At 36.5% G+C, this 12,721-nt stretch overlaps 1 long non-coding RNA gene across 1 annotated transcript in view; it reads left to right on the forward strand.

Moving 5' to 3' along the window:
- LOC140332545 (uncharacterized) overlaps positions 1-11,009 on the forward strand; it is a 122,730-nt gene extending 111,721 nt beyond the window's left edge. Inside the window, exon 4 of the long non-coding RNA XR_011921163.1 lies at positions 10,927-11,009. This is a non-coding gene — a long non-coding RNA (uncharacterized lncRNA). The remainder of the gene's footprint in view (positions 1-10,926) is intronic.
- Positions 11,010-12,721: the final 1,712 nt, after the last annotated feature.

Raw genomic sequence — 12,721 nt, forward strand, 5'->3', positions numbered from 1 at the left:
CTGTCCTGACTGTGATGTTGGGCTTTGTGCAGCCCCCTGCTTCAAAATCTACCACACCCGGGATGTCTACTAAAAATGTAAATTTTTTTTTTTCTAAAATCTGCATTTATTATATTATTATTTATCAATAATAATAATAATTGTTTGGAAAGTTTCAGTGAGAAATTTTTGATAAAAAAACATTTTTTGATAAATTACATTGTTGTGGTCTAATATTTCATTATTTTTTATAATAATGATTTATAATTATGTATTATATTATAATAATAAATAAATATAATAAATATAATAATATATAAATATAATACTATATAAAAATATAATAAATAAATATAGGAGTTAATCCTAAGAATTACAGGCCCACAATATAAACCAAAATTTCTATGCAAAAAAAATAGGATCACTTTTTGCATCAAAAAACTGACAGAATTAGAACGCTAGGGGGTTAAGTGAAAAATAGCTACATAAATATGCAGAATACATTAAAATTCTTAAAAAATTAAAAATCTGTTTAGAAAATATTTGGAAATCTCATCTATCAATGAATAAAGGGGCTAACTGAATAATTACGGTAAATGTGATTTGTGTAAATAGCAAATATGTTTTGATTACAGAAATGTGAAAAGAAATATAATGTATAGAATGCATTACAAGACCAGTGGCAGCGGTGTGGTACTGTAAAAAAAGATTTGAGTTGTTTTTGCTAAAAAAAAGTACCGTAATATTAACAGTATACATAAATATCAACAATGGCCAATGATCCCAACTAGGAAGAGAAGAAGGATGAAAAATGGCAGTGCCCGTGATGGAACAGAGACTGGTATAAAAGGGTTTAGTTCCATTTAAACTAAGTTTTCTAATAAAAATACATGTTATGGAATAAAAACAATGCTCAATAAAAATAAAGAAGAAGATACATTTAAAAGATAAATGGTAAAATTATTGACAAAACCAAATTTTTTCAGGTAGTGTACCCAGTGTAAATTATTATTTGCCCATTGTTTGCTTGATCAGCCACTGCAGTCATTGCAATAATTAATACATTCACAATTTATTCTTTCCTCTAAGCAAATTTATTACTGTACAGATGATGCCAGTGTGTCACAGTTACCTAACCACATGAGGCGGTTTTATAATGTTATGGCTGGGAGGATTTTTAGCCTCTGATATATTGGGAAAATGCTGCAGACTGTTATTTCCAAATATTTTACTGAAGAAAGGTAATAACTTCACAGCAGATAAAAGAACAATAAGAACAGAGGATTTGAGTACAAACAAAACAAAGGAAATATGACAGAGCATTATTCAGGTACAATTGTGTAAAGTGCAATCTAAACATACAAAATGAACAATATTTGAGTAGGGCAGTACATCACTGGTCTTTGATGTTCATTTGATGCTACATACCATGAAATGAGGCCTATATATATCAGGCTAAGGTATAGAAAAAAGTCTGCCTGAATGCAGATGTCATGGAAACCAAACAATATTATGAAATCATTAAACAATATGTATGGATGCACAGAACTGTTTTCTGTTAAAACTTTAAAAAGTTAAAAAACAATGTTCATTTTGTTTTAGTTTTACCTTGTGTATAATATAAGTAGCATATATAGCATATCTGACACCAGGAGTGGAATATTTTAACCCTTCTCCTTTCCTCCACACATTAAACTTATTTTTAGTAACATTAATTAAGTACTAATAATAGCCAGGAAAAAAGGAAAAAGTTTTTTTTTCCTTTATTTTAATGTTTTATGTATAAAATCTAGGCAGTAAAATAATAATAATAAAAATAATAAATAATAAAAGGTGCATGGTAAGCAAGGAAAAAATATTTAGGTTGTATTAGAAAACTGTGTTGAAGGGGTCCCTATAACCCTCTAAACAGCAGCGACTGGAAGCTACAAAGGCAAAAAAAGCAAACATAACAATACATTAGCTACAAATGCAGTACAACCAAAGTCCTTTTTCATAAACAGAAGCTGATCGTGCAGCATTTTCCTCTTGAACTCTTTTCCTTTTAAGTATTGGGAAGCCACTGAGTTTTCAGCAATCTGCTGCTGAAACTCTAAATTAAGCATCTGTAGTTTCTAGGTATGGGTTAAGACCTGGACATAGACCGAGTGGCCAAGGAACCCTCCCGACTCTTCCTTGGCTGGCTCCTGGACCCTTAGAACAGTTTTTTTATATATAAAAAGCCGACCACCACACAGTTTCCTGGAGCCCTTAACAGCTAAAGCGTCTTAGCCTGGGTCCTAAATACACCCCATCCAAGACCATCTCAGGCAAGCCACATTATCTACTGAGGAATTTAGAACACTAAATACTTCCTCTGTTTATCTGTCTGCTTTAATAATACAAAAGCGTCATGTTTGAATAGAATCTGAACATGCCCAAAACTTTCTACACTCTTGATATTCTCTCAGCCAGCTTGAGGTAGTAACTTGGAAAGACAGCAGTCCTGAAGAGGTTTCTAGAGGTGCCAATCTCTTGTTGGCTGCTTTGCCTTCACTTCCTCCAAACCATCTCATTTTCTGTGTTTAGGTTGGGTGATTGTGAAGACCAGGTCCTCTCACACAGCATTCCTTTATTCTTCCTCTTAGTCAAATAGCCCTACATAGCCTGGAGGTGTGTTTGTGCCATTGCCCTGTTGAAAAAAATAGATGAAGATGATCTTACTAAACACAAACCAGTTGGGTTGTCATGTCACTGCAGAATGCTAGTTGTAGCCAATCTGGTAATGTGTGCCTTGAATTTTGAATAAATCGCCAGTGTTACCAGCAAATTACATCCACAATAAAATACCTCTTTCTCTATGCATCACAGTGGGATCTACAAATGTAGAAACCATCTACTCAACTTTAATGTGTCTCAAAAGACACGGTGGGTGGAATCAAAAATCTCACTTTTGGACCTATTAGACCTATTAGACCAAAGTACAGATGTTCCTTTATTGAGTTTATTGAGTGTAGCCCAATCAATTCCATTCTTCTTGTTGTAGTTTTCAGTATTTGCTTCTTTGCAACAATTTGACCATAAAGGCCTGGTCCACCCAGTCACATCTGAACAGCCCTGATCAGTCCTTGGACCAGTTCTCTTTTCTCTGTACACCTCCTCTCTCGGTAATCTCATATCCTCCTTTGGTTTGTAGTACCATCTGTATGCTGATGACACTCAAATATATCTGTCGACCCCTGACCTGTCTCCCTCAGTCCTGGATAAGGTCTCATGCTGCCTGTCAGCCATCTCATCATGGATGTCTGACCGATTCCTGAAACTCAACCTGGATAAAACAAAACTCATCATCATCCCCCCTCAAATTCCAAATCTCCCCCTGACATATATCTGTTAACAACACTGTTATTCATCCCTCCCCCTCAGGCACATCGTTTTGGTGTCACCTTTGATTCTGCCCTCTCATTTACCCCCTATTTCAGAACATTTCCAGGTCCTGTCACTTTCATCTACGCAACATTTCCAAAATCTGCCCCTACTTGTCCCCTGAGACCACCAAACTCCTTGTACATGCTCATATCATCTCCCGTCTGGACTACTGTAACCTCCTCCTCTCTGGTATTCCACTAACCCGACTCTCTTCTCTAAAATCTATTACGAATGCTGAAGCAAGACTTATACATCCTTTCTACCACTCCTCCTCTGCTGCATCCCTTTGTAGTTCTCTCCATTGGCTTCCATTTCACCTTAGAATCAAATTCAAGCTTCTGTGCTTTGTCTTCAAATCTTTTCACAGTACTTGCCCCACCTTCCTTTCAGACCTGATGGAAAAATACCCTCCTAGCTGCTCTCTTTGTTCCTCCAATGACCTAGTAATAACTTCCTCACTCATAACCTCATCACACACATGGCTCCAGGACTTTTCTAGAGTTGCCCCAACTCTCTGGAATGGTCTTTCTCATCCTATTCAGCTTGCTGCTACCTTTTGCTCATTTAAAAGAGCACACAAAACTGATTTTTTTAAAACTTGCCCATCCGCCTTCTTCTGTCTCTTAAACCCTCACAACTTCCCACCACTACATATCTCCCCTCCTATTGTGTGAGACTTTTTCCAACTCCTAGATTTTAAGCTCTTTTGCGCAGGGTCCTCTCCTCGTCCTCTGCAAATCCATTATGTGCAAATCCATTAGAATTTCTTTTTTTTAGCGTGGAAAAAGTGTGTGGAGTAGTGAACAACTTTTTCACCATTTTTTACATACCAATAACAGTCTGATAAAATAAAATAAAACAAGCTAAGTGAGTTAATATACAACAGCATTTTTTTTCTCTTTTGCTTATAATGTAACTGTTCTGTGAAAGTTTTTGTCTGAGCAGAAGGGTTATTGCTAGAAATCCTGCAATATAGCCTTTTGGTATTTTAAATAGGAATAAAAATAATCAACCAATTAAATGCAAGCATACTTTATAGCGTTTTAAAAACCTGCAACTTAATTATAGTGACGATTGTGGGCAAGACACTAAAATATTTTGGCAGTATAATGCCATTGCTCATTAATGTACACTGTCTGAATAAAACTAATTTGTTGAGCATTTCTTTCCACTTGGTTAATGACAATAAGTACGGAAGTGAGAAATTTAAAACACATTGCAAATAGTCAGCATTGTTGGTGATGAGTTTTTGGTTTGCTGAAAATAGACCAAGTCTTGGATCTGCTAATTCTGCCTCTTCAACTGCTCATACCCGTTAAAATAGGACAGAGAGTTTGTCCAAAGAATCACATGTACATGTTTAATGCAATTTTTTTGCTAATGGAAATTACAATTACAAATGATAATGTGCCTAAACTTAGAATATCCATTTTAAATTTTAAATAAGCTTTCCTCTGTATTAGAAGTGTAAAGATATTGTAGGAGTTTACTCACCTGATCTTCCGTTCAGTGACAGTTGTGTCTCGCATGCACATTTCTGTCTTCAGAGTCTCAGTGCTGTTCGTTAGATGGTACAGGAGTACATTGTTTAGCAGTTCTACTTTAAACTTGTAGCATATTGGTTATCTTCACCCTTGACTAAGTTGCTCCAGGTGGTGCCCTGTGTCCCTAATTGTGGTCAAATAAAGCTTCCCAGTCCACCGTGCTCATGATAGCATTAGCTTCTCGATACTACCGTGTTTCCCCGATGATAAGGCAAGGCCATCAAATAAGACAGCCCCCCCTTTTGACCTTTGCCTCTGACTATGAATTGTTCCTGCATAAAGTTGTGGTTGCCCTTGGCCTCCCCTTAACTCACTCCTAGTCCTCAACCAATCTTTGTTCCCCAGACATCTTCCTTTGAACACACAAGTAATTGGACAGCACAGCTAGCCTTTTGAGGCTTGTTTATGGGTGAAGACTGTGGTGGTAGGGGGACTGGCTTCTGCTAAGCATTGATTAGATAATCTCCTTACCCACTTCTTGATTCTCATATTGTCAACAGTGCTGAACCTGTCCCCTTCTCTCCTGTGTAATTACGAATGCTGTCAGTCACTCCCCTTTAGAGATAGCAAGGAGTCAAGGTGCGCAATGTATAAATCTCCTGAAAGAACTGTCAGTGTTTGCAAAAGCTTTTACAATCAGCATATGAACTATTCTTCATTTTTTTAAATGTGCCTTTTTTCCTCTGATAGTGTTTGTTAGTCTATATTATTACACAGGCAGTAGAGTAACTTCAGAGCTCACCTCTATGAAAGAGACAGACATCCAGACCTCAGGTTTGCTTCAAGTATTTACCGGGAGGATGTTTTCCAATAGATATATATTTATTCTATCAGTGAACGCTGGTGAGCTGAATTACTATATGTGTTGATTAACCAAAACAAAAGTGGTTTGTTGATAGGTGTGTATTCTCTTGCCTATACAGCCTAAATGGAAACATTTTCCCACGCAAAACTGGGCTGTGTGCACATTGCACATACTATTGCATGCTAGTTGCAGTAAAGTGATAAAACTGTTCCTTGAGGTTGATTGTCACTCCTTCATTAAAGCTGCAAGACAGATTTTCAGAAGCCATAGTAAGTATTGGTATCTTGTATTCTTCAAATTTATTAAGAGCTTCCCTTCTTGGAGAATTAAAGCAGAACAAAAATTTCACTTTTAAGTATGCTTGATTAGGCAGGTCATATTTGCAGAAAGGAAAGTCCCTTCTGCATTAGACCACCACCACCACCTGCCTGATTGTTTGGGGATTTGTAATTGAGCTGCATATGCAAAGCAAGGATACTGGGTAATCCTGGTTTCCCTGCACTTGCCAGGAATAAATGAGCTTCTTGAGTAGTTATGTCATCCAGGCCAAGCCAATTAAGATGGAGGAAGATTATATCCAGGAAGAGAAGAAGGAAGAAGATGGTGGTGCCCTGAAATAGAACGGGGTCTAATGACTATAGCAGGTTTAGTTCTGTTTTAAACATGGATAAATACTTTCCTTCATGCCATATTAGCCCCAACCACTGGAATGAAAAGAACAAGTGGTGCACAGTAGCAGATGGATGGGGCTGGTTTCTTTTTGTACAAAGGCTTCAGGTAGTAAGTCAGGTAGGAAGTTCGTGGTAACTATAGTTCTGCTTTGAAAACGTGCATGCTTAACTGCCTGTTAGCTCTCTTCTTTAATAAAGAAAAACTGCACATGCTGGGTATCCCAGTATCCCCTGGAGTTTGCTGGATAAACGCCATATGTATGCACAGAAGTTATGCCATTCCAGCCTGGCTAAAAAAGATGGCTGAAGATATGGTATCCCGGAAGACTAAAAGATTGTGGTTCCCACAATCAAATGGGGACAGGTCAGCGTAAATAAAAAAGTGCAACTGAGCAAGCATGTCTATATGTTTATTTTATTGCAGAAAGGGAATCATCTGTCCTTCAATAATGGGCCCTTCTTTTTCCTTCCAAGTAACGTATTTTAATCAATTAATATGTGTATCCATGTGATTTTTTTTTCTAGTACCTCTATTATTTTCCTTCTCCTTTCCTTTTCCTATACCATTTCTCCAGTTTCCTTTTTCTGTTTTCCAGCTTGTTGAATTATACCTGTAATCATATGATTGGTGAGCATTATTAGGAGCCCTAAATACAGGTAGTCCCTGGTTAAGGACATCTGACATACGGATGCCTCCTAAATATGAACAGGGCTTCACTGCTCGCTCCTGTGCAGAACGGAGGCTTGAAGGGGGCGGTTTGCATGTCTTACAGAAGAAACCTTTTGCTAAACACAGCTGAGGATGTGGATTATCTTGAGGGGGTGATTTCTTTCTGCAGCTTCCTGTAACTCTTTAATGACCAAGACAAACTCTGCAGTGGTTTTTTTTTTTTTTTTTGCATATCAAAGCACAGCTAGCTCTAGAATTTAATGAATGTCTGGGCTCCATAAAGATTTTTTTTTAATTTTATTTTTTGCTTTGTTTGCAAATAACTCACAGTGAGGTTTTTTAACAGTAACTGACAGCACGCTGCCTAATAATTTGTTGAGACAAACATCTGTCCTAATTGCATTTAATAAAATAATGTACCTGTTCTGACTTACATACAAATTCAACTTAAGATCAAATGTGCAGTCCCTATCTCGTATGTAACCCGGGGACTACCTGTATATAGATTGCTAGGAAGTTAAAATTCCCTACCTTTATTTTAAGATGAAACCGCTATAGTAAATATAATTTATCAGAAAGCTTTCTGGGAATTAATGGGTTAATGGAGTCACATCCAATGAGTGCATATTATGCTGCTGTATTTAAGTATATATATTGATTCAATGGACCAAGTTCTCCTCTTGGCTGAAATCTCTCTCTATAAATTGGCTGACTACTGTAGTTCATGTCCCTCTAAAAGGTGAACGGTAATTACATTTTCATCATAAATGAGAAAACGTGCCCAGTTCTAGCTGTAAATAGGAAGATAATCAGTATTAGCAGAGACCTAATGTTTCAATGGCTTTCAATCCATGAGTTTGACAAGTGGACAGTTGGTCTGGAGTTTCAAAGTCATTGCAAAGAAAAAGTTCTTTTCTAGCAATTATCCTGTCATTTTCTAAATCTGCCAATAACATATAATGACTGTTTCTATGCACAAATGCCTAAATATGCTTTGACAACTAAATTACAATGGACATGCATTTTGTGTTTCTGGCCTATAACAAGTAAATATTATAAATAAAAAGCATTACGGCTTGTGCTTCTGCTTAGGCAGGGTTGTACTTAGACAGCAAAAGACATTTGGAATCCATAAAGTATACACCTCTTTTATCAGTAACCATATGACTTGCTTACTATTATAAAATGGGAAACAGCACATATTATGCAACCAGCAAATTGATTTGATCTGTCAAAGAGCGCCAACTAGACTGTACAGCCCATCAATCAAGCATGAACATAGAAAAAGAAGAAAACTAAATCGTATTTACTTAGAGGCTTTCCTTCATGTTCAAGATTTCCCCCTAATGAGTGTAGGAGAATGGAAGCTTCCAAACCTGGGATTTTGCTATAAAGAAATTCAAAGATCTTGACATTGGAAACAAGTATCATTGTGGTCAGTGTTAGCATGGTTCCAAATTAAACAATCCTTCTGTACATATCTTGTGCCAGGAGCCTTACAATGCAGTGCAGTTACTAGATATAAGAAATTTTTACAGAGAACACTAATAAATGTAATCTGTTTGGATGTGTGACATTTATTTATTTACCGATTTTCTCTGCAAGAATTAAAGCCCAACACTAGTACTTATATTTCACACTATAGCCCCCCCGGGCAATGGTAAAAATAAATCCAGAGCTGTCTGTCATGGTATCTCAACCTGGCCAAAACTTGCCCTCAATCTTTTAGGTTGAATACCATCCATTGTAACTTAACATGGAGGATTAAAAAATATAAATGCTTGGCTTTATGGTTCTTCCCATTAAGATGTTTGGAACTTTGGTTAACTTGGAAAGTAGATAAAATAGAGCCTGTAAAATTATTGGAAATGAGAAAAAAAAGGAGCCTTCAACATCAAGTAACAAGAATAGAAATTTTGGTAAAGAAATATAATGAAATTATTGGTGGAGGAATTGAAGTAATGAGCCTGTATCTGGGATTAAAGTACAAGGTTGTTTGTTTTGTGATTCTAACAATACTTCTTAACGGAAGCATTTAGAACACAATGTTTAAAACCTGAATTGGATTGTATTTTTTAGCCTTTGCCATTCCACATGACAACATAAATGCATATTGTACCTGATTTTACTGCTTTTCAGACATTTCTATTTCTAGCCATTGTTTCTGACAGCATCATGAAAAGGGCTTTATGTGACTTACTTCTGATGAAGGTTAACACTAAACCCACGTCAAGTTTAGATCTGAGCTACTACATGGCAAGTGATTCATTTAAACCTAACCTTATTGAGCCTTAAGCTTGATGAATGGACAAGGTGTCTTGTGTATTAAATTTTAAGACAAGAAAACATTTCCATGTTTCTGATTCTCATTTTGCATTATTGCCTTGCAATTGTGGCAGGTAAGAACATCAATTCCAGGTGCCAGTAAATATTTAAATTTTATAATGCTGAGTGATGTAACTGCGTTTTCTCCAACAGTTCATTTGCAAATTGGTTTCAATGTTTTCAAAATGAAGTTAAATCACCTAATAGATTTAGATTTAAACTGCCCGTGTAGCTTAGCTCAAACATCCTATTTCTCAGGGTAAGACTGACACTTCTATTTCCTTTCAGATTTTATTGGAGGTCAGCCTTTAATTTAATTTGACTGCAGCAACCACTACTAGAGTAAATGTAAATAAAACATGTTTGTGTGTCCTATTTTCCTCAGGGATGTTACAGATGGTATTGACTTATATGGTCTCAGCAGGCCGCTGTGCGGTCACTAGGCCATCATTTTCTCTTCCTCTTGAGAAAGGCAATTTAGGTCACCAGGGGCTTTTTTTTTTTTTAAACTAGATTGGACAAATAGTGCTTGATGTGTTTGGACCAGACATAATAGAAATGGCTGCTATTCTTGATAAGCCGCTAACACAATTTATACTACTTTACAGCTGCATTTATTTTAAAATAAACCAAAAATGTTGATACCTTGATTTAAGTTTTCATCACTTTTAAAATGTCTGTCTGTATTTAGGACAAAGATAATACACAAAATATACAAATTAATACTTTGCTGTGTACAGATGTGCCCTGCCAAGGTCCGGTGCTCAAAAAAATATTCATATTTAACAATCTATCATCTCTGCAGTATATCAAACAACACAACCCCATTGACCCTGTTTTTTTCCAATGTCCAACTCTTCTGAATTTGGATATATTAAAAATCCATACCCCCATTTTCATCTACTCACCTCATTGTTTATGCAAGCACTCCATTGATCCAAAGATGCATGATCACACATAATGTATTTCCTGATTAAGTCATTGCATAGCCAATTGTGTGTGCAATTAGTCTTCTTTTCACATGATTAACATGATTACTTTTCATCTGTACTGGAACAAGCTGATTGTTTACCGAACTAGAATGAGCCATCAAATCAGGGATATTCACAATATCAGACAGCAAAGTTAGAAGTTTTAACCAGGCAAATGGGGCTGCAAAGCAAATTGCTCTGCTGTTCTGTCTCTTTAAATATTCCAAAGGGGCCTATTTATAGAGTAGTAAAACTGATATTCACTGAATCATTCCATGGTGGAGAATAAATTGCCATAATCTAAATATATGGACTTGCTTGATTATCCACCAGGGAATGTTTCAGTGAATGTCAGATCTACTGCTTTTTAAATAGACCCCATAGTGTTCTGGGAGTGCTTTTACTTGTACCAAACAGATCTAAACTCAAAAATAAAAATGTAATATTTGGAGCTTAATAGTTGTTAAATGGGGTGGTTATATTATTTTAACATTGGATGTTTTCTTTGTTTTCACCTGGTAATTATGTGAATGACAAACGTTGTTTTCCCCAGGTGGTTACACTCATCTCCACTGAATCTATGGGGAGCACCATGGTTGTCATCCAGGCTAGACTTCAAAATGTATCAATGGATTAACAGTATAGACAGCATTATCAACACGTCAACCTATGGAGACGATAGTATGATGGATTAGTAGATGGACTACGAAATGGACCATCAAATAAAAGCCTCAAGCAGTTGCATGAGTAGATTGTTTTTTTAATGAATATTTAAACTAAATTTAACAGCTTACCACCAAGCATCTATGTGCATGTAAATGGTTTGTCTCAAATATAATTCAAAGTACCAACTCAAAGCAATATAACTGAGCTACATGGGAATACAGAAAATCTAAATCTGCTGTGGTATATGTATGTCCTTTAATACGCTTTATTAAATCAACTCAGACTCATAACTCATTGTTAATAAATATGTTTTGTGTTTACATTGATCTTCTACAGGGAGATCTGTAGGTGACTGTTTCAGCTTCTGAGTCTAGCACTGGACCCCGGCTGTTACTGCAGCTGGCAGTGCCACCAATGAGCTACCAGGGAAGCTGAGACCCAACTCTAATTTAAAATAGTGCTGGTGACTCAGGTGTTTAAAGAATGCTTAGGAAGCTTCTCAGGACAGCAACAAAGTCACAGTACAACCTGCTAAACACCTGCCAAAAGGCATCATCAGTTGTTCTTATTTGTTTTATGTTTATTATCCTTTGTGGTTAGTTATGTTTTTTTTTTTGAGCACTGAAAAAACATTTATCAGATCAAGCTTTAACCATTGTGAAGTGGAATTTCCCTAAAGTAAAGAAAATCCCTACTACACATGTTGTTACTGGTGTAGATGTTCTCACTAGAATAGTCTCTGCTTTGCATTTTCTAAAACTCATGCATGTTTACAAGTTTTTGTGTTTGAATGCCCATCCATAGCCTGGCACATCACAAAGAAATGCAGTGCATGATTTACTTTGGAAAACACAATGCACAGCAATACATGCAGCACACTAGTAAGGTGCAAGTGTGACACTATTAGGAACAAATGGCAACCCAGTGTAAAATGCAGGTCATGTATGTTGCATTAAAAAGTGTGTTTTTGCAAATTACTAGCAAAACAAACAGATAACCTAAATGTTCAATACTGAACTCATTGTAAAAAATACTAATGGCTTGATCTTTTGATTTTAGTAGTTTCAGCCTAAAACAAGCATGCAGATAACTGCAAGGCAGGTTGCATTGCAGTTAGCTAAATTGCATAAGTAATAGAAAGACCAAAAAAAGTGTAGCGTTGACTTTTTAGGCCTTCTTTACCAAACCTGTATAGACGGCACTTTTTTCTCCAGGACAATCAAAACCATCGAGCAACCACAGAGGTGATGTCAATTAGGCAGTTTATTCTCATTATGATGATGAAGCACTTCATATATCACCTGTTGTGACCGGGAACAGCAAGAAGACAGCAATCAATACACTATGGATGTTCTTATTTAAAGTAATCAATAGGTTAAGAAAAGCTCCCCAGTGAACTAGAATGAAAGTAGAACATCTCACTTCTAAAAAACTTTTCAAGATGCAAAGGCGGCTTTTGTCACATTTGTATTCGTTCAGTGAATTCACAATATGATTGCGTTGTCTATTGTGTCACTTATCATTCATGGAAAAGAAAAGTTAGAATTGTTTGCTCAAAGAGGTTGGTGCTTTGTTTCTTTGGTGAACGTAGCTTGCTGTTTTGCGGAAGAACTTGATGTGAAATCCCGCATGCCCGTGTCTTTCATGTGACAGAAAAATGAAGAATCCAGCTGTTAGCGCTT

The sequence above is a fragment of the Pyxicephalus adspersus genome, chromosome 6 (assembly GCF_032062135.1).
Source record: "Pyxicephalus adspersus chromosome 6, UCB_Pads_2.0, whole genome shotgun sequence".
Classification (NCBI taxonomy): Eukaryota; Metazoa; Chordata; class Amphibia; order Anura; family Pyxicephalidae; genus Pyxicephalus; species Pyxicephalus adspersus.